Genomic DNA, 19,744 nt, shown 5'->3' with positions numbered 1-19,744 from the left:
AACAGAATGGTTTTTAACAGGGAGAAATGCAAAGTACTACATCTGGGCAATAAAAATGAAAAAAGCATATATAGAATGGGAGGAATATGCCTAAGCAACAGCACATGTGAAAAAGACTTGGGTATACTAATAGATCACAGACTGAATATGAGTCAACAGTGTGATGCAGCAGCAAAAAAGGCAAATGCAATTCTAGGATGTATTAACAGAAGCATACAGTCTAGATCACGTGAAGTCATTATTTCCCTCTACTCCTCTTTGGTCAGACCTCATCTGGAATACTGTGTCCAGTTTTGGGCACCACATTTTAAAAAAGACATCAACAAACTGGAGCAAGTTCAGAAAAGAGCGACCAGAATGGTGACCGGTCTGCAAACCCTGTCTTATGAGGAAAGGTTGCAGGATTTGGGAATGTTTAGTTTGCAAAAGAGAAGACTGAGAGGAGACTTAATAGCTGTCTACAAATATCTAAAGGGCTGTCACATTGTAGAAGGATCAACTTTATTCTCATTTGCACAAGGAAAGACTAGAAGCAATGGGATGAAACTGAATGGGAGGAGACACAGATTAGATATTAGAAAAAACTTTTTGACAGTTAGAGTGATCAATGAGTGGAACAGGCTGCCACGAGAAGTGGTGAGTTCTCCTTCAAAGGAAGTCTTCAAACAGAGGCTGGACAGACATCTGACTGGGATGATTTAGCGAATCCTGCTTTGAGCAGGGGGTTGGACCAGATGGCCCAGGAGGTCCCTTCCAACTCTACGATTCTATGATTCTATGAAATACTCGCTATGTTCCGAGTACCGCGAGTACTTCATTACTCGCCGAGTACCGAATACCACGATTATGCTCGCTCATCCCTAGTTGTGGAGTGTGAAAACTGTTGCTCATAGCAACCAATCACAGCTCAGCTTCTTGTAAAAGGTCTGGTGAAATGAAAGATGCTTATTGATTGGTTGCTGTGTGGAGTGGGCGTGGCTTGATACACACACATACACTAAGTTTTATTTATATATATATATGTGTGTGTGTGTGTGTGTGTGGTTTGAAGAATATTTAATTTTTAAACTGTGTAAATGATTTAGAACATTTCGCTATGTAAAAGCTGATGTTAAAATCGCATTGCAGTCTGACTGCTATCGCACTGCATTCGGATGTAAATCAGATGCTAGGTATGAAAAATCAGATTGTACTTGCATAAAAAGCGCATGACACTCGCATGACAATTGCATTACACTCGTACCAATCTCCTGCATCACAATCGGATTGAATTTTAAATCACTAGTGTGTCTCTGGCCTTACTGTGTATGTAATGGTGGTGTGAGATCAGTGGCCCAAGATCATTTAACCCCTTAAAAACATCAGTAACTTATTCAAATCTGTGAAAATTGGCTGTTTGCCCACTTTGATGCCAATTCTTATGCCCAGAACCCATTTGGGCCAGGCTGGAGGGACCTGGGTTTGATGCGGGGCAACACTTTCTGTGTATTCATTGTGTGACATCAGTGGCACAAAGTCATTTAACCCCTTAAAAATATCAGTTACTTATTCAAATCTGTGAAAATTGGCTGTTTTCCCACTTTGATGCCAATTCTAATGCCCAGAACCCATTTGGGCCAGGCTGAAGGGACCTGGGTTTGATGCGGGGCAACACTATCTGTGTGTTCATTGTGTGACATCAGTGGCCCAAAGTCATTTAGCCCCTTAAAAACATCAGCTCCTTATTCAAATCTGTGAAAATTGGCTGTTTTCCCACTTTGATGCCAATTCTAATGCCCAGAACCCATTTGGGCCAGGCTGAAGGGACCTGGGTTTGATGCGGGGCATCACTATCTGTGTATTCATTGTGTGATATCAGTGGCCCAAAGTCATATAACCCCTTAAAAACATCAGCTCCTTATTCAAATCTGTGAAAATTGGCTGTTTGCCGTCTTTGATGCCAATTCTGATGCCCAGAACCCATTTGGGCCAGGCTGAAGTGACCTGGGTTTTATGCAGGGCATCACTTTCTGTATATTCACAGTGTGACATCAGTGGCCCAAAGTCATTTAACCCCTTAAAAACATCAGTTACTTATTCAAATCTGTGAAAATTGGCTGCTTGCCCACTTTGATGCCAATTCTGATGCCCAGAACCCATTTGGGCCAGACTGGAGAGACCTGGGTTTGATGTGGGGCATCACTTTCTGTGTATTCATAGTGTGAGATCAGTGGCCTAAAGTCATTTAACCCCTTAAAAACATCAGTTACTTATTCAAATCTGTGAAAATTGGCTGCTTGCCCACTTTGATGCCAATTCTGATGCCCAGAACCCATTTGGGCCAGGCTGGAGGGACCTGGGATTGATGCGGACATCACTTTCTGTGTATTCATAGTGTGACATCAGTGGCCCAAAGTCATTTAACCCCTTAAAAACATCAGTTACTTATTCAAATCTGTGTAAATTGGCTGTTTGCCCACTTTGATGCCAATTCTGATGCCCAGAACCCATTTGGGCCAGACTGGAGAGACCTGGGTTTGATGTGGGGCATCACTTTCTGTGTATTCATAGTGTGAGATCAGTGGCCTAAAGTCATTTAACCCCTTAAAAACATCAGTTACTTATTCAAATCTGTGAAAATTGGCTGCTTGCCCACTTTGATGCCAATTCTGATGCCCAGAACCCATTTGGGCCAGGCTGCAGGGACCTGGGATTGATGCGGACATCACTTTCTGTGTATTCATAGTGTGACATCAGTGGCCCAAAGTCATTTAACCCCTTAAAAACATCAGTTACTTATTCAAATCTGTGTAAATTGGCTGTTTGCCCACTTTGATGCCAATTCTGATGCCCAGAACCCATTTGGGCCAAACTGGAGGGACTTGGGTTTGATGTGGGGCATCACTTTCTGTGTATTCATAGTGTGAGATCAGTGGCCTAAAGTCATTTAACCCCTTAAAAACATCAGTTACTTATTCAAATCTGTGAAAATTGGCTGCTTGCCCACTTTGATGCCAATTCTGATGCCCAGAACCCATTTGGGCCAGGCTGGAGGGACCTGGGATTGATGCGGACATCACTTTCTGTGTATACATAGTGTGACATCAGTGGCCCAAAGTCATTTAACCCCTTAAAAACATCAGTTACTTATTCAAATCTGTGTAAATTGGCTGTTTGCCCACTTTGATGCCAATTCTGATGCCCAGAACCCATTTGGGCCAGGCTGGAGGGACCTGGGATTGATGCAGGGCATCACTATCTGTGTATTTATAGTGTGACATCAGTGACACAAAGTCATTTAACCCATTAAAAACATCATTTACTTATTCAAACCTGTGAAAATCGATGCTAATTCTGATGCCCAGAACCCATTTGGGCCAGGCTGGAGATACCTGCTTTTGATGTGGGGCTCCCTGTTGTATATGTCTGCAGTGTGATATCAGTGGCCCAAAGTAATTTATCCCCTTCATGGCCCAGCCTATTTTGACTTTAATGACCTTGCCATTTTTTGTAATTCTGACCAATGTCCCTTTATGAGGTAATAACTCAGGAACGCTTCAACGGATCCTAACGATTCTGAGAATGTTTTTCGTGGCATATTGGGCTTCATGTTAGTGGTAAATTTAGGTCGATTTTTTTGCGTTTATTTGTGAAAAAAATGGAAATTTGGCAATAATTTAGATAATTTCGCAATTTTCAAATTTAGACTTTTTATTCTGCTAAACCAGAGAGTTATGTGACACAAAATAGTTACTAAATAACATTTCCCACATGTCTACTTTACATCAGCACACTTTTGGAAACCAATTTTTTTTGTTAAGAAGTTATAAGGGTTAAAAGTTGACCAGCAATTTCTCATTTTTGCAGCAAAATTTACAAAACCATTTTTTTTAGGGACCACCTTACATTTGAAGTCACTTTGAGGGGTCAATGTGGCAGAAAATACCCAAAATGCACCATTCTAAAAACTGCACCCCTCAAGCTACTCAAAACTACAGTCAAGAAGATTATTAACCCTTCAGGTGCTTCACAGGAACTAAAGCAACGTGGAACGAAAAAATAGACATTTTAATTTTTCCAACAAAAATTTTCTTTTAGCATCAATTTTTTTCATTTTCACATGGGCAACAGGATAAAATTGATCCTAAAATTTGTTGATCAATTTCTCCTGAGTATACCGATACCTCATACGTGGTCAAAAACCACTGTTTGGGCGCACGGCAGGGCTCAGAAGGGAAGGAGCGCCATTTTACTTTTTGAATGGAAAATATGCTGGAATATTTAGCGGATGCCATGTCACGTTTGGAGAACCCCTGTGTGCCTAAACATTGGCGCTCCCCCACAAGTGACCCCATTTTGGAAACTAGACCCCCCAAGCAACTTATCTGTCATGATGACCCGTCCTGTGTGACGCGACCCGCAGGCCGGTAACTAAAACAAGACGCGGCACATTATACTGTCCTGTGTGACACGGCCCGCAGGCCAGTAACTAAAACAACAAGACACGGGGAAAGGGAAAACAGTTACAATGGTGGGCCCTGCGATAGGGAAAGGGGACGTGGAGTCCTCCTGCACTCCCCTGAGTCAGTGTCCCTAACGCTCCTAACGTTCCCTATGCCGGTTCCGCACCGGGCGCCGATCAGGAACCTGTCGCCCTAGCACACCCTACACCTATCCCTTGCTAGGGAGCTGGGTGGCGCTGGCACTGGCCCCACCGCTGTACTAATACACACTAAGGAAAAACACAAACAGGGAAACACCACTTAGCTTTACTCTGTTGCACTTGCTCCTGGCAACAGAGTCCACCACCAGAATGCAACTCTCCTCCTGAATCGCTGCCACCAAGCTCTGTCAGAGCTACAAGGAAATCCCCTATGACTCCTTCCACACCAGGGCTAAGACAGTGCTGCACGGAACGCTCTCCAGCTCCTTCCTCCACCAAGAATGGTTGAAATGAACACTATCACCAACACTGATTACAACACCTGTGACTCTTTTTATAGGAGAGCCAGAGCAATCACACCTGCATTATAATCATGTGCACTTAACTAAAGAAACAAGAGTGCAATGACGCTCACCACCACCGGGGGGAAAAACCAAACCTAAGCACAGCTTAAGAAAAAAAAAGGTTACCTGTGCTTTTTATCAGTTCTGATCCAGCATGGATCATGACATTATCTAGATGCATAGATGCATAGATGCATTTTCACATGGGCAACAGGATAAAATCGATCCTAAAATTTGTTGGGCAATTTCTCCTGAGTACACCGATACCTCATATGTGGTCATAAACCACTGTATCGGTGCACGACAGGGCTCGAAAGGGAAGGAGCGCTATTTGACTTTTTGAATGGAAAATTAGCTCCAATCATTAGCGGACACCATGTCGCGTTTGGAGAGCCCCTGTGTGCCTAAACAGTGACACCATCTTAGGAACTTATCTAGATGTATGGTGAGCACTTTGAACCCCAAGTGCTTCACAGAAGTTTATAACGCAGAGCAATAAAAATAAAACATCATTTTTTTCCACAAAAATAATTTTTTTAGCCCCCAATTTTTTTTTTTGCAAGGCTAACAGGAAAAATTGGACCACAAAAGTTGTTGTGCAATTTGTCCTGAGTACACCGATAACCCATATGTGGGGGGGAACCACTGTTTGGGCACATGGGAGAGCTCGGAAGGGAAGGAGCGCCATTTTGGTGTGCAGACTTTGATGGAATGTTCCGCAGGCGTCATGTTGCGTTTGCAGAGCCCCTGATGTGCCAAAACAGTAGAAACCCCCCACAAGTGACCCAATTTTGGAAACTAGACTCCATAGGAGCTTATCTAGACGTGTAGTGAGCACTTTGAATCCCCAAGTGCTTCACGGAAGTTTATAACGCAGAGCAGTAAAAATAAAAAATCATTTTTTTCAACAAAAATAATTTTTTTTGCCCCCATTTTTTTATTTTCAAAAGGGTAACAGGAGAAATTAGACCCCCAAAGTTGTTTTGCAATTTTTCCTGAGTTCGCTTATACCCCATATGTGGGGGTAAACCACTGTTTGGGTACAGGACTCGGAATGGAGGGAGCACTGTTTGACTTTTTGAACGCAAAATTTGCTGGAATCAATGGTGGCGCCATGTCACATTTGGAGATCCCCTGTTGTGCCTAAATAGTGGAAACCCCTCAATTCTAACTCAACGCTAACCACAACACACCCCTAACCATAACGACAACCCTAACCACAACCCTAACCCCAACACATCCCTAACCCTAGTCCCAACTATAACCCTAACCACAACCCCAACCCTAATCTTAACCCTAATTCCAACCCTAACCATAATTCCAACCCTAACCATAATTCCAACCCTAACCCTAATTTCAACTCTAACCCTAACCCTATCCCTAATTCTAACCCTAATGGAAAAATAAAAATATTTTCTTTATTTTATTATTCGTCCCTACCTATGGGGGTGATAAAGGGGGGGTTTATTTACTTTTTTTTATTTCGAGCACTGTGATAGAGTTTATCACAGTGATCAAAATGTACCTGCAATGAATGAATGAATCTGCAGCCGGCAGATTCAACAGGCGCACTGCAAGATGTCGGCGCCCATGAAGAAACCGGGAGGGACACCAGGATGGACACAGGGACAGAGGAGCTACCGGGGAGGGTGAGAAAGGGAATCGGAAGGTGGGGGAAGCAGAGGGAAGGGGGAGGAAAGAGGATAGTGATGGTGGCGGCAGATCGCCCCCGTCAGTTGGTGGGGGGTCAGATCGAGGTCTCCAGCCATGGCCAATGCTATTGCAGCATTAGCCATGGCTGGATTGTAATATTTCACCAAATTTCATTGGTGAAATATTACTATCGCTGTTTCACTTTTAGTGATCAGAGCGATCGTAGCAATGGGAGGGCTAAGCCACCCCCCCGGGGTGAAGCACAAAGTCCCCTGTACCTGCAGGTTGAGTGACCTTTCACTGACCCAGGTCAACCAACCCACAGGAGGACGATCAATTCATGACGCCACATAGGCGTCATAGGTCGGATTGGCATCGACTTTCATGACGCCTACGTGGCGTCAAAGGTCAGAAACGGCTTAACCCTTTCATTATTGCCCTTCGGTGCCCACTTTGATGTCCATTTTTGTGGCAGTTTTATAATTTTTGTAGCTGTTCTTAAGTGTTTTCACATCAGGGCACCTCGCTGCATTGTTTTTTATTATTGTGATGATTATTTTTTGTTGTTAAACATGCAAAAAGCAGAAAAGAAAAAAATGCCGAATAAGGAACTGATGAATAAGAAACCAACTTCAGCTCTGAATAAGAAGCTGGATGAATAAGAAACCAACTTCAGTCTCGTTAGTAAAAGCCCCTTTGTGCTTACAATACAGGAATATTAAGTTTCACCCTTTTGCCAACTAAATATAACTCTACTGTTATTATGATTTTCCCTTATTGATTTGTTCATTTCCTTCACAGCCATGGACTTCAGCATGGCGCTCGTGCACCTGCAATGATCGATTGAGTAACGAGCATGTACGAGCACCCCGATAGTCGATCGAGTATCACGCTGTGTCGAGCACACTCTCCCATCACTAATAGAGAGGCTATGGGGATTCATACTGTAGAAAGAGAAGTTATTTGGGGGCTCACACTGTTTAGAGGGACTATTTGGGGTTCATACTGTGTATTCTACTTCATAATAGCGATAAAATATGTTTAATATTACTTGTGCTTATGAGTGAAAATATCGGGAGGCGGCCCTGACATCAGACTAGTTGTAAATATGGCTTTAAGGGTATGCCAGCCTGCACTTTTATTTGAATAAATGCCATTTGCAGTAATGGAATCCTAAATAGGATCCTTTTGGCATCTTATTGTCCTTTACAATAAGGGAATCCCATAATGGCTTAATTGAACATGTGGATGTTCCACATATGATGCTGGACTTAGGCAGCCATTTTCCTACTTCAGCACGGGCACTTTAATGATGTTCTAATCCTACTTCAGGGAGATTATTTATAGGCGGCTGTGCCCCTCTTCTTTCACAGTGGAGATATTTGTATATCTTCAATTTCAATATATTAAAGCTGGCAAAGTGTGTGTAAAGGTGTCTCTAGCTATTAGCATCCCTCACATCTGAGGCATTTTTTGTTTTTTATTATCATTACTTGTTTCATTACTATTGTTGTATATTTAATAAAAATTGCAATTTATTTGGTTTTGAAAAAAATTCTACTTTGTGCTTTTTCTGTTCAATTTTCTCATGCAGTTGAGAAACTGGTGAAACATACGGGATTTACATATTGTGTTTGGCATAAGATATTTTTTTGGATCATAATTTTGATCTGCAGAAAAAATCCTTGCATTTTACAGTGCCAACTTAGAGAATGCGATGTCTGAATTCTCAATGACACGTTGCATTTCTTTTTCTCCATTTTTTTATCTGAAGCTTGTCAATTCTTTCAGATTTGCAGCGTTTTTCACCCATTCAAATGAATGAATGAATTAAAAAAAAAAAATTAAAAACGCTGCAAAAGCACGAGTATTGTAGGCAGCGATTTTCCTGCTGCCGCTCTGGTGTTAGGGGTAGAATAAAATGCTACAAGAATGCAACATGTGAATATAGCCTTACACTGGGTGTGTTCTAGTCGGAAATAAAGTAGAACGGCCCGTAATAACATGGAGACATAATTCATTCTATGGTTTTCCACTTTCAGAATTACTAGGCCGCATTTATTCGTACAGAGCCGCCCATGAAGATTCTATCCAAAGATTCCATGATGACATCACTCATGATGTTGGCTATTATGACATCACACATGATGTTGGCTACTATGACATCACTAATGGTGTTGGCCATTATGACATCACGGAACCCAGTCTCTACTTATACCATGTACACAGTGTCACGGGTGCCATTGTTTGGTTCTATAGCTAGTGGACTGTGCGCACTTGCACTTACTCGCTATGACTGACGATCTTCTTGATAACCTTCAGGTAGACGCACTATGGGGGATTCTTGTCAACAATCTCCTCGACCCTGCGCTTCTACCACCTGATGGCGTCCTCAGCTTCGCTCACCGGCTGGTGATAGCGCTGGTAAAGGACTGCCTGCTCAAATACTACCAAGATCAACTAACTTCAGAGTATCTGAGCGATTTACTTCAGAACATCAGGACATCACTACAGCAGGTAAGTGGCGGACGCTCCGCACAAATCTTCTCCATAATAATAGATAATAATGGCGGGATAGAAGTTTCTTCTTTCCTCCAATATAAAACACGACAAATCCCCAGATATGGAGTCATTGTATCTGCAGACAGAGGAGCAAATGTCACATAAAATGGCCGCTTCCTTTGTGCCCTTTCTCATCTCAAGATTTTCATTTTTAATTCTTTTCTTTTTTTATAGGCTGAAAACAGATTTCAACATGGCGATATGTCTTTTATTAAAGAACTCGCCCAAAAAGTCCTGTCTGTACTGGAACGTCCGGCCCGCTCATCGGAACGCCTGGTAAGGAGCCGTCTTCTTCTCTATCGCATGTCCTTGTTTTCTGATCTTCTCCAGATCACCAGTCAGATATCAGAAGAGCTGGTGCTAGATCTTACAGGCCTCCCTGTCAGCTCCTGGCAGGCACAGCATATTTATGGCTGCTAGTCTCTGCTGCTCCCGCGCCTATGATGGCAGTCTGTATTCTGCAGATGTAGTCACAGCTCAGTGGCGGGACGTCTGTATTTCCGCCTCTGTCTAGCTCTATTGTCTTCCTGATCGTAAATGCTGCAGCTGAGATAACAGGAGATATTACCGAAATGTTGTGTATACAAGTTTCTTATACAGTATATTAATCTGGACTTGTGGAGAGGAGCTGCAGTGTAAAGCAATTCCCCCTGATACTGTAATGAATGAAGTATGCATGATATAAGGAGCGCAGGTAACACGGCTCTGGGATCACGGTGCAGAGAAGTCGCAGTTTACACTGAACATTTGATTTTTCAATCTTAAGTTATCTTAATCCAGCTAAATGAGAACATGAGAAAACATGGCGCATTATTTGTACAGTTACAATTGCTGCATCAGTAAATGCAGGTTTAGTGCTTCCTGATTTATGGATCTGATGATTCAGTGAAATATTCCACATATTAAATCTATATATTCTAACTATTAGGAAACAGCAGAAGGCGACACCGAAGATGGGCAAAAGCTACACCCGGGAATGATCCCTGACCATAATACGAGTCAGCGGGAACTGACCAGCGATCTGATCACAGGTAAGCCGATCACCCGACCTTCTAGAAGGAATCTCCAGATATTATAGAGAGCAGGGGATAATGATGGATTTACTCTACTCTGTGTACAGAGAACCTGTCAGCACGTTACATGTGAAGTACTCCTCTGACTGTAAAGGCCATTACCCTCTAATGAAAGAAACCCTTTAGTTTTTAGAAATCCAATATCTCAGTCAGGAGAAATCTAACGTAGAAGCCATACACAGACCTGGGTGGAAGTGCACTGGGGGCGTGGAAGAAAACATGTGAGTGCACTGACACGTCCCAAGTGCACTTACTGGCTAATATTCATATGGCTTCTCAGCTTGAGCTCTCTCTTCCCATCACTCATATGTACAGTGAGGGCGATGACTGCCTCATATTTAGAATCCCCATATAATTAGTAATAATCCCATTTACAGATGTCCCTCCATTTCTCCATTATATTGCTCTATTTTAGATCCAACTGTGCTGGCGATCCCTGAGAGTGGAATCTATGACATCCCGGAGATCCAAGAACCTGTCGCTGTGAGTATCATAGTGAGGAATGTCTGTATATCACCAGATCATGGGGTGTGAATGAAGCGTCCAGTATTACCCCCACAACCATGGGAGATCTCTATTCTAAATGCAGATGACACTATTGTGTTAGATAACAGCACTTATACTAAATGGAATCTGGTGCCAGGTTTCTGCTACCCATCTGAGAGCAGCATGATATAGGGGCAGAGACCCTGATTCCAGCGATGTCACCTTCTTTACTGGGTGAAGCAGTTGTGATAAAATCATACTTTTCTCTGCTGCAGATTTAGTAGAGGTCTGAATGCTGAGCCATGTACCACCCCACCCACACCATTGGCTGGCCACTGTCTGTGTATTGTACACTGTGAGTAGGCAGAAATCCGCTAATCAGTGGTGGGAGCAGGGTTATATAGAGCAATAGGACTACATGGCACAAGGCTAGTCCCACCTCTTCCAGCAAGCCTACAACCCGCAGTGATCCTCAGTCTACTGACCCACACGACCAGCTCTACCCTCTCCTAGTGTATCCTCACCCATCCCCTGTAGACTGTGCACCCTCGCGGGCAGGGTCCTGTCTCCTTCTGTACTTGTGTGTGCCTTGTATTGCTCATGCTTATGGTACTTGTCTATATAAGCCCTTTTTTTCACATGTAAAGCGCCATGGAATAAATGGCGCTATAAGAATTATTATTAATAATATAGTGATAATCTCTTGCTGATTAACACTGATTTTAATAAGACGACACACAGTCTAGTACGTGACACGTTGCTGGAATCAGGATTTCAGCTCCTGCATCATGCTGTTCTTAGATTACATATAAAAAACCTGCTGACAGATTCCCTTTAAGTTGTCATCTGTGATCCCCCATATTATTCAGCACTGTACAATGATTCTGGTGTATGGAGAATCCCCCTTAAACCCTTAACGACCTATGACGTTCTTTGCCCATTGCCTACCCCATCTTTTCCAGCACATGACAGCTCATCTGATTACCTTTCATGTGCACCTAACAGCCACAGGCGTAATCGCGATCCACCTGCGGCTGTTAACAAACTCCAACAGCGGCATATTTAAATGACTGCTCCGGAAGCGTGTCTTAGCTCCGCCCATTGGCACCCGTGTCACATGACTGCGGGTCGCTGATGGGTTTGCATGACAACCCGAGGTCTGCAGGAGACCCCTTTGGTTGTCATTGCTGAACTGCTATTGGCGTCGCCCGGTGGTCAACGCTCTTAGCAGATGAGCATATTTGCTTTGTGTAACACAAGCGATCGGATGATCGCAGCTTCTAGTCTCCCATGGAGACTATTGAAGCAAGTAAAAAGTAGAAAAATAAGTATAATTTATTTTTTAAATATAAATGTTCAAATCACCCCCCTTTTGCCCCATTCAAAACAATTTAAAAAATACACCTATTTGATATTGCCGCGTTCGGAAACACCCGATCTATCAGAGCATAAGAAGTAATCCGATCTGTAAATGGCGTAACGAGAAAAAAATCAAAATGCCAGAATTACACTTTTTTAGTCGCTGTAACATTGCAATAAAATGCAATAATGGGCGATCAAAACATTGTATCTATCCAACAATGGTATCAATAAAAATGTCGGCTCGGCCCTCAAAATATAAGCCTGCTCTCAGCCCCAGATCATGAAAAATGGAGATGTTATGGGTCTCAAAAAATGGCACCATGGCACCATTTTTTTTTTCTACAAAACTTTGGATTTTTTTTCACCACTTAAAGAAAAAAGAACCGATACATGTATGGTATCTACGAAATTGTAATGGCCTGGAGAATCGTAATGGCAGGTCAGTTTTAGCATTTAGTGAACGTGGTAAGAAAAAGAAACCATTGTGGAATTGCACTTTTCTGCAATTTCACTGCACTTAGAATTTTTATCCCGCTTTTCAGTGCAGGTTATGGTAAAGCCAATGGTGTCGTTCAAAAGTACAATTTGTCCCGCAAAAAAAACAAGCCTTTACATGGCCATATTCACCTAAAAATAACAGAGTTATGGCTCTGGGAAGAAGGGGAGCAATAACCAGAAACGTAAGAACGGAAAAACCCCAGGTCGCTAAGGGGTTAAATCACATTCATGCCTGCGGAGCATTCTGTTTGTATCGTCCCCTACATTCAATCGCTGTAAATCTGCTGGGACATAATATTGGAGGAAGACGTTTTTGTATCTGGCGCTTTTTTCTTGCAGCTTTTTTATCTGAATATCATTTCTCATTTTTTTTATAGGGAGAGATCAAATCATTGATCCCAGCGAGAAAACCGCGTATAAGCGACTTTGAAACAGCCGAACGGATCGGCGCTGGAAGTTTTGGGTGAGATTTCTGTTGCTATAATCCACATTTCTCAGGGTTCCCTATGACAACACTTCTGCCTCTGTGCTCCGCCATTCCGTGTTATCATAGGGAAATGATCGGTGTCCACATCACTGTTCACATCTAATTCTCACTATTCAGCTCATTTATATACAGCGGAGCATTCTGACCTATAACAGGTTACACTGGAAGGACCTGTGCACACATTGCAGAATTGTCGCTTTTTTGTGTTTTAATGAGATTTCTGAAGTCTCATGCACATGATGCTTATCTTTCCATTTACATCTGCAGCATGTCAATTCTTTCAGCATTTTTTCTGCAGATTTCATACGTAATAATGAGTGGGGGGAAATCTGCAACAAAAATGCAGGTAAAAAAAAGTATCAAAAACGCGACAAAAATGCACCTAATTTGCACATCGTTTTTTCTGCTTAGAAATGCAGATATGGGGTAAAAAATTCTGCTGCAAACACTTAATATGGGCACATACCCTTATGGAAAGGGATTAAAATATTATATCCCATTCACTTGTCCTAGGCCCCCATCTGTTCTTATTTTGCCACCCCCACCAGAGCTTCCTCCTCAGCAGCCTTTGGTTTTTTTGGGGCTCCATTATGGAGCTGATAAGAGTGATTGGCTACACATGGTCACATGAGAAGAGACATGATATCAACCATGACCACACGAGTCCAATCACTGGCCTCAGCACCAAAAAGCGCCAGAACAACCAAAGACTGAGGATGGAGAACTGCAGTAATGAACAGGTAGGAGCCTTGGACAAGTGACTAGAATGTGTTCCATTATTTCACTACCATCCCCTCCATTTATTTTGCCTTACAGCAGTGATGGCGAACCTTTCTGAGACTGAGTGCCCAAACTGCAACCTAAAACCCAATTATTAATGACAAAGTGCCAACACGTGCCAAATGCCCAATCATGATCCCCTTCATGTAGAAATATGCCCCATCATGATCCCCTTCATGTAGAAATATGCCTCATCATAATCCCCTTCATGTAGAAATATGCCCCATCATGATCCCCTTCATGTAGAAATATGCCCCATCATGATCCCCTTCATGTAGAAATATGCCCCATCATGATCCCCTTCATGTAGAAATATGCCTCATCATAATCCCCTTCATGTAGAAATATGCCCCATCATGATCCCCTTCATGTAGAAATATGCCCCATCATGATCCCCTTCATGTAGAAATATGCCCCATCACGATCCCCTTCATGTAGAAATATGCCCCATCATGATCCCCTTCATGTAGAAATATGCCCCATCATGATCCCCTTCATGTAGAAATATAACCCATCATGATCCCCTTCATGTAGAATTATGCCCCATCATGATCCCCTTCATGTAGAAATATGCCCCATCATGATCCCCTTCATGCAGATATGTGCCCCATCATGATCCACTTCATGTAGAAATTGCCTATTCCACCACCTCCATCATTTCATCCACCTCATCACCCCATCATTGGCCCTCTCTCCATCACTCCCATCACTGGCCCTCTCCCCATCACCCCCATTATTAGCCCTCGCCCAATTACCCCTATCATTGGCCCTTTCCCCATCACCGCCATCATTGGCCCATACCCCATCATTGGCCCTCTCCCCATCATTGTCCCTCTCCCCATCATTCCCATCACTGGCCCTCTCCCCATCACCCCCATCATTGGCCCTCTCCCAATCACCCCCAACATTGGCCCTCTCCCCATCACCGCCATCATTATGCCCTCACCCCATCATTGGCCCTCTCCCCATCATTCCCATCACTGGCCCTCTCCCCATCACCCCCATCATTGGCCCTCTCCCAATCACCCCCATCATTGGCCCTCTCCCAATCACCCCCATCATTGGCCCTCTCCCCATCACCGCCATCACTTGCCCTCTCCCCATCATTGGCCCTCTCGCCATCACTGACCATCTCCCCATCACTGGCCTTCTGCCCATCACTGGCCATCTCCCCATCAATGGTCCTCTCCCCATCACTCCAATCATTGCCCCTCTCCACATCACTGGCCATCTCCCCACCACTCCCTTCATTGGCCCTCTCCCCATCATTGACAAACACACACACCACAGTGGCCACTCACACACCACAGCAGCTTCACTGGCCACACTCACCTCTCCGCGCGCCAGCAGCTTCCTTCCTGTCACTTCCTCTCACACATCGAGAGGTGCGGCCGCGACTGGATGACATCATCACTCAGCTCCGTGGCCGCGCCGCTTAATGTGTGAGAGGCAGGAAGCTGAAGCCCTGGATCAGTGAAGCGAGGCCGCGTGCCAGCTGAGAGGGCTCTGCCTGCCCTCTCTGGCACGCGTGCCATAGGTTCGCCATCACTGCCTTAGGGTATGGAAGGAGCTGAATAAACTTACATCAATTGGTGGAATTTCAATTTGGACTAAATTTTACTTGGAGCAGAATTGTATCTTCTGGTGAATTATAGAGAATCTGCCCAAGAAGATTCTCTCCTCTCTAACGTGACTTGTGTGAGGGCTCCGACAGACATGACATTGTGCAGAGTTCCATAGTTGATCTATGTAGTGCCATTTTAATAATTTCAGAAATGTATCTCCAGTGACGGCTGGACTACAACAAATTAGTACAGAAGATCATATCATGACTTCTATAGATGGACTGTTAATAAGGATTGATTATTAACCATGCATTGTCCTTTTCTCCAGATGCGTCAACTTAGTACGCCATAAAGATTTGCACCAGATCTTTGCAATGAAGAAAATAGCCAAGCGGCAACTAAATACTCCAAAAAAAGCGGAACAAGCTTTTCTGGAGAGGGACATCTTAACATTCAATGATTGTCCCTTTGTGGTCTCCATGCTCTGCTCCTTTACATCTAAATTTCACTTCTGTATGGTCATGGAGTATGTGGAAGGTAGGACACGTACATTATATTATAGTCAATCCATGTCTGCTTACATTTTATCACATCTCATAAAATTAGGATTTGTCCAGGTGGTTGGTTACAGCACCACAGAGCATTTCCTGTAGGTTATATATTACCTAGATGCCTGGAAATCCATTACTTTGTGTGCAGGGGTACTATGGGGCCCATGAGTCGGAGGAAGCTTGGTGCCACTTGGCATTGGGCCACATCACTCCTCCTATCATCACAATTTCAGCTTAGCCCCATCCTCAGAATGGGAATACAGCTGAACAGAATGGCGCATCAGGAAGCTGAAAGCTCCTCGATCCACCATTCAGCCCGTGGTTGTGAGACTGTGGTCTGAGACTCCGTACACTGCAGGTGCAAAGTAGTCACAGCATCCCGCCTGTAGTGTGGAATCTCAGCACTCACACTGTACTGACCAGAGCCGCATGCCGTGGGAATGGGACGAGGTGAATAGTGCTTTTTTTAAAGTTAGCATTTGTAGGAGCCATAATACTGAATAGATGGCTGTGGGGGGACTTAGTATTGTGCGATAGGCTACGGGAGCCTGCTAATGCCCCAATATTGATTTGCCGGCTGTGTATGCCCCTATGCTGAATGCGATCTTCATACTGAGTGGTGTGGTGTGGGGGTCATTATTCTGTGAGGGGGTCCTCATTTTGTGTTAGGGTTCAAATTATGTGTGAGGGGCCATCATACTGAGTGGAGACATTTGGGGGCCATTATAATGTGTGAGTGTCTGTGTGGGACGTTATAATGAGTATAGGCACTGTGGGTGCCATTATACTAAGTGGGGGCATCATACTGACACTGTATATGTGGGGTGATACTGTAGGCAGGAGGATTCACTGTGGGGATACCATACTCAGTGTTTTTGGTTGGGGGCATGCTTGATGGCATCATACTTTGAAATGGCCATAAAAAGTGTATTGCTGGTGAGTACACTAAGGGGCTTCGATAGATAGAGATATTAATTTTAGTTGCCTAACTAGACCTTTTTCTCTGGGGCCCTGTGATTATTATGTACGCCTCTGTCTGTGTGATCTCCTCTGTACTGTATGTCCATACTGAGCATGCCAGTATCTCCAGTATATTCAGCTGTAGGCAAGATGTGAGATCACTTTATCTTATTAGTTACATGGACCACATTTCACCACTACTTTAGTCTAACATTATGTGCACTATTCATTATATCTGTAGATAGTCTCTTCTGCCAAATATCTCTGCTCACTTCTCATTATACATCATGGTGATCTGCTTTATAAACCCCTCATTGGTCATATTTCCTTTTTTTCTACAGGTGGAGACTGTCAGAGCCTAATAAAAAATAAGGGTCGTTTACCTGTCCCCTTGGCCCGCCTGTACTTCGCAGAAGCTGTTGTTGCTGTAGAATACTTGCACAGCTATGGGGTGGTGCACAGAGACCTGAAGCCAGGGAAGTAAGTGCCCCTGTAGAATGATAAAGGAAGCTATCATTTATTATCGTATAGTCTGCAAGGTTAAAACCATCTTTTCTTTCACAGCCTCCTGATAACATCTTCTGGACACATTAAAGTTGCTGATTTTGGTCTCGCAAAAGTTGGAGTCATGACACCAAAAACCAACATCTACAAGCAATCAGCAGAGGACATCAGCAGAGAGTTCCAGGATCATGAGGTCGGCATCACTTACAGAAACGTAGCTTGTTCTTTACTAATGTCATCACACTGTTAATTCTTCTCTGCCTTCTTCATTTCTAGAAACCTTTTCCAATGATATTTTATTTTCTGTCATAGTGTTTTTATGGTGAGAACTTGTCATAATAATGGTATAATCAATCTCATCTCTTTCTTCTGTTGGTTTCCAGGTCTACGGCACCCCATGTTATACAGCCCCAGAGGTCATCCTGAGAAAATACTATGGAAGACCTGTTGACTGGTGGTCAATGGGTATCATGCTATATAGATTTCTTGTGGGATTTGTACCATTCTATGGGAAATCCCAAACTGAGCTTTATGAAAAAATTGTCTATGGTAAGTGGAATAATCCGATCATTTGCTTTGATTAGTTACATTGTTTTACTTATTCCCTTTGCTTTATTTTACAGTCCAATAAAGATGTTTTGTTTTCTGTAATTTTCTTTATATCAGGAACCGTATATTGGAAACGTAAACCCATTCCTCCCTTTGATGCTCGGTGCCTCATCAGAAAACTGCTCAGAAAAAATCCTGAACATAGACTTGGGACAGGTATCAATTTGCTTATTACACATACGATATATCGCTCATGTCCATGAGAAACAGCACTTCTCTATCAGCTCATCCATTTCTAATTCTTTATATGACTCAGTAATTTTCCTTCATGTTTGCTCAGAAATTTCATTAGTTCATATTAAGTTAAACAGTTCAGATATGGAAAAGTCTCCGACAATATCCACAACACTTTTGTTTCATCTTTTCCAGCAGGAGCATTTGAGATCAAGGGTCATCCATTCCTGAAAGACTTAGACTTCAACAACCTTCTAAGTCAGAAGCCTGAGTACATTCCTCAGCTTGCATCAAACGTGGGCACAAGCTTCTCTATCAGTAAGTAGAAGGCGACGTCATCTAGACTAAGCAGATATTTGTCTCGTCTACCATAGTTTGAGACAATTGGTTGTCATTAATATTACAGATAAATGGTGATTGTGCTTTACTAATAACCTCTAATAATACTTCTTACTTATATCAGGGGATGAAGAGGACAATGAGAACTTTAACTACTCAAATTTTACATCTTCTTCTGAATGGCTTTCTAAAGTAAGTATGAGAACAATAGACCCAAAAAATGTTAAAAAAAACCCTTTAAAAGTAAAAAAATGTAGTTCATATCATCTTGTTATCTGCATTTAGCTTTGTACCAACGCTAACAGGAGGATGAACAAGGAGGATCCCAAGTCCCCTCCAGAGTGTACCCCAGAATCCAGCACAGACATCTCAGAAATGTGAGTAGATTATAGGGTCATTACTTGGAGCTCCAGGCTGATATATGTGCACAACCCCAAATATAGGACATAAATACTATAATATCAATTACAGCCTCCATCGCCCCATGATTAGCAGTCATTAGGCTTCAGAAACTGCTGTTGGTAACATCCCATAATTGCAGCCAGTCATGCACTTTTAGTGCTGCCCACACTGTAGGAGATGTACAACTACATGCCAGCCATTCTTTGTAGTTTTTTTGTTGAGTTTTTCCACACTATAACTCTCATATGTCCTAATAGGCCTTATAGTCGGTGTTAATCTAGTGAGACAACCACTTTTATACTGTATTTACTTGTGATTTACATGTTTTTATTTTTCCAAACAGGCAGAAAGAATCTTTTCCTGTACCTATTAGAGACGAGGCTATTACCAGTTTGCCATCCCCGTCCCCATTGTCAGGTATGTACATGTCTACAGCATAACAAATGAGAATGTTGACTTCAAGTCGCAAATATTTCCACATGGTTTTTCTGTTATTTGTTTCCTATGTTGTCCATGTTTCATGGATCCCAATTATGTTGCCCATAGGCCCATACATTTTGCTAATTTTGTCCAGGTTTCTCAGATTACCAGATAATTCATGTGGAGCAGATATTATTTGTCAGTGATGGGATTGTCATATGTTTGATGGCTGACAATGATCACTGACTTCTGTATGATAACATTCCTCTGCTGATTGCGCACAATAGTATCATGTAATAAGGTGTCCCTTTACTTACATTGCACTGGTAAACA

The 19,744-nt window shown here is 42.9% G+C and overlaps 1 long non-coding RNA gene across 1 annotated transcript; it reads left to right on the top strand.

Annotated features, from left to right (window-relative positions):
• The first annotated feature begins 18,713 nt into the window (after window positions 1-18,713).
• LOC141059777 (uncharacterized) lies at window positions 18,714-19,400 on the top strand. The gene is made up of 3 exons (XR_012222595.1): window positions 18,714-18,781; window positions 18,875-18,966; window positions 19,335-19,400. It is a non-coding gene; the product is annotated as an uncharacterized lncRNA (long non-coding RNA).
• Window positions 19,401-19,744: the final 344 nt, after the last annotated feature.

The sequence above is a fragment of the Dendrobates tinctorius genome, unplaced genomic scaffold (assembly GCF_039654945.1).
Source record: "Dendrobates tinctorius isolate UK_male_01 unplaced genomic scaffold, ASM3965494v1 ptg000231l, whole genome shotgun sequence".
In the NCBI taxonomy this organism is placed as follows: Eukaryota; Metazoa; Chordata; class Amphibia; order Anura; family Dendrobatidae; genus Dendrobates; species Dendrobates tinctorius.
Note: the sequence above shows the minus strand (reverse complement) of the source record. Positions and strands in the feature narration are given on the sequence as shown.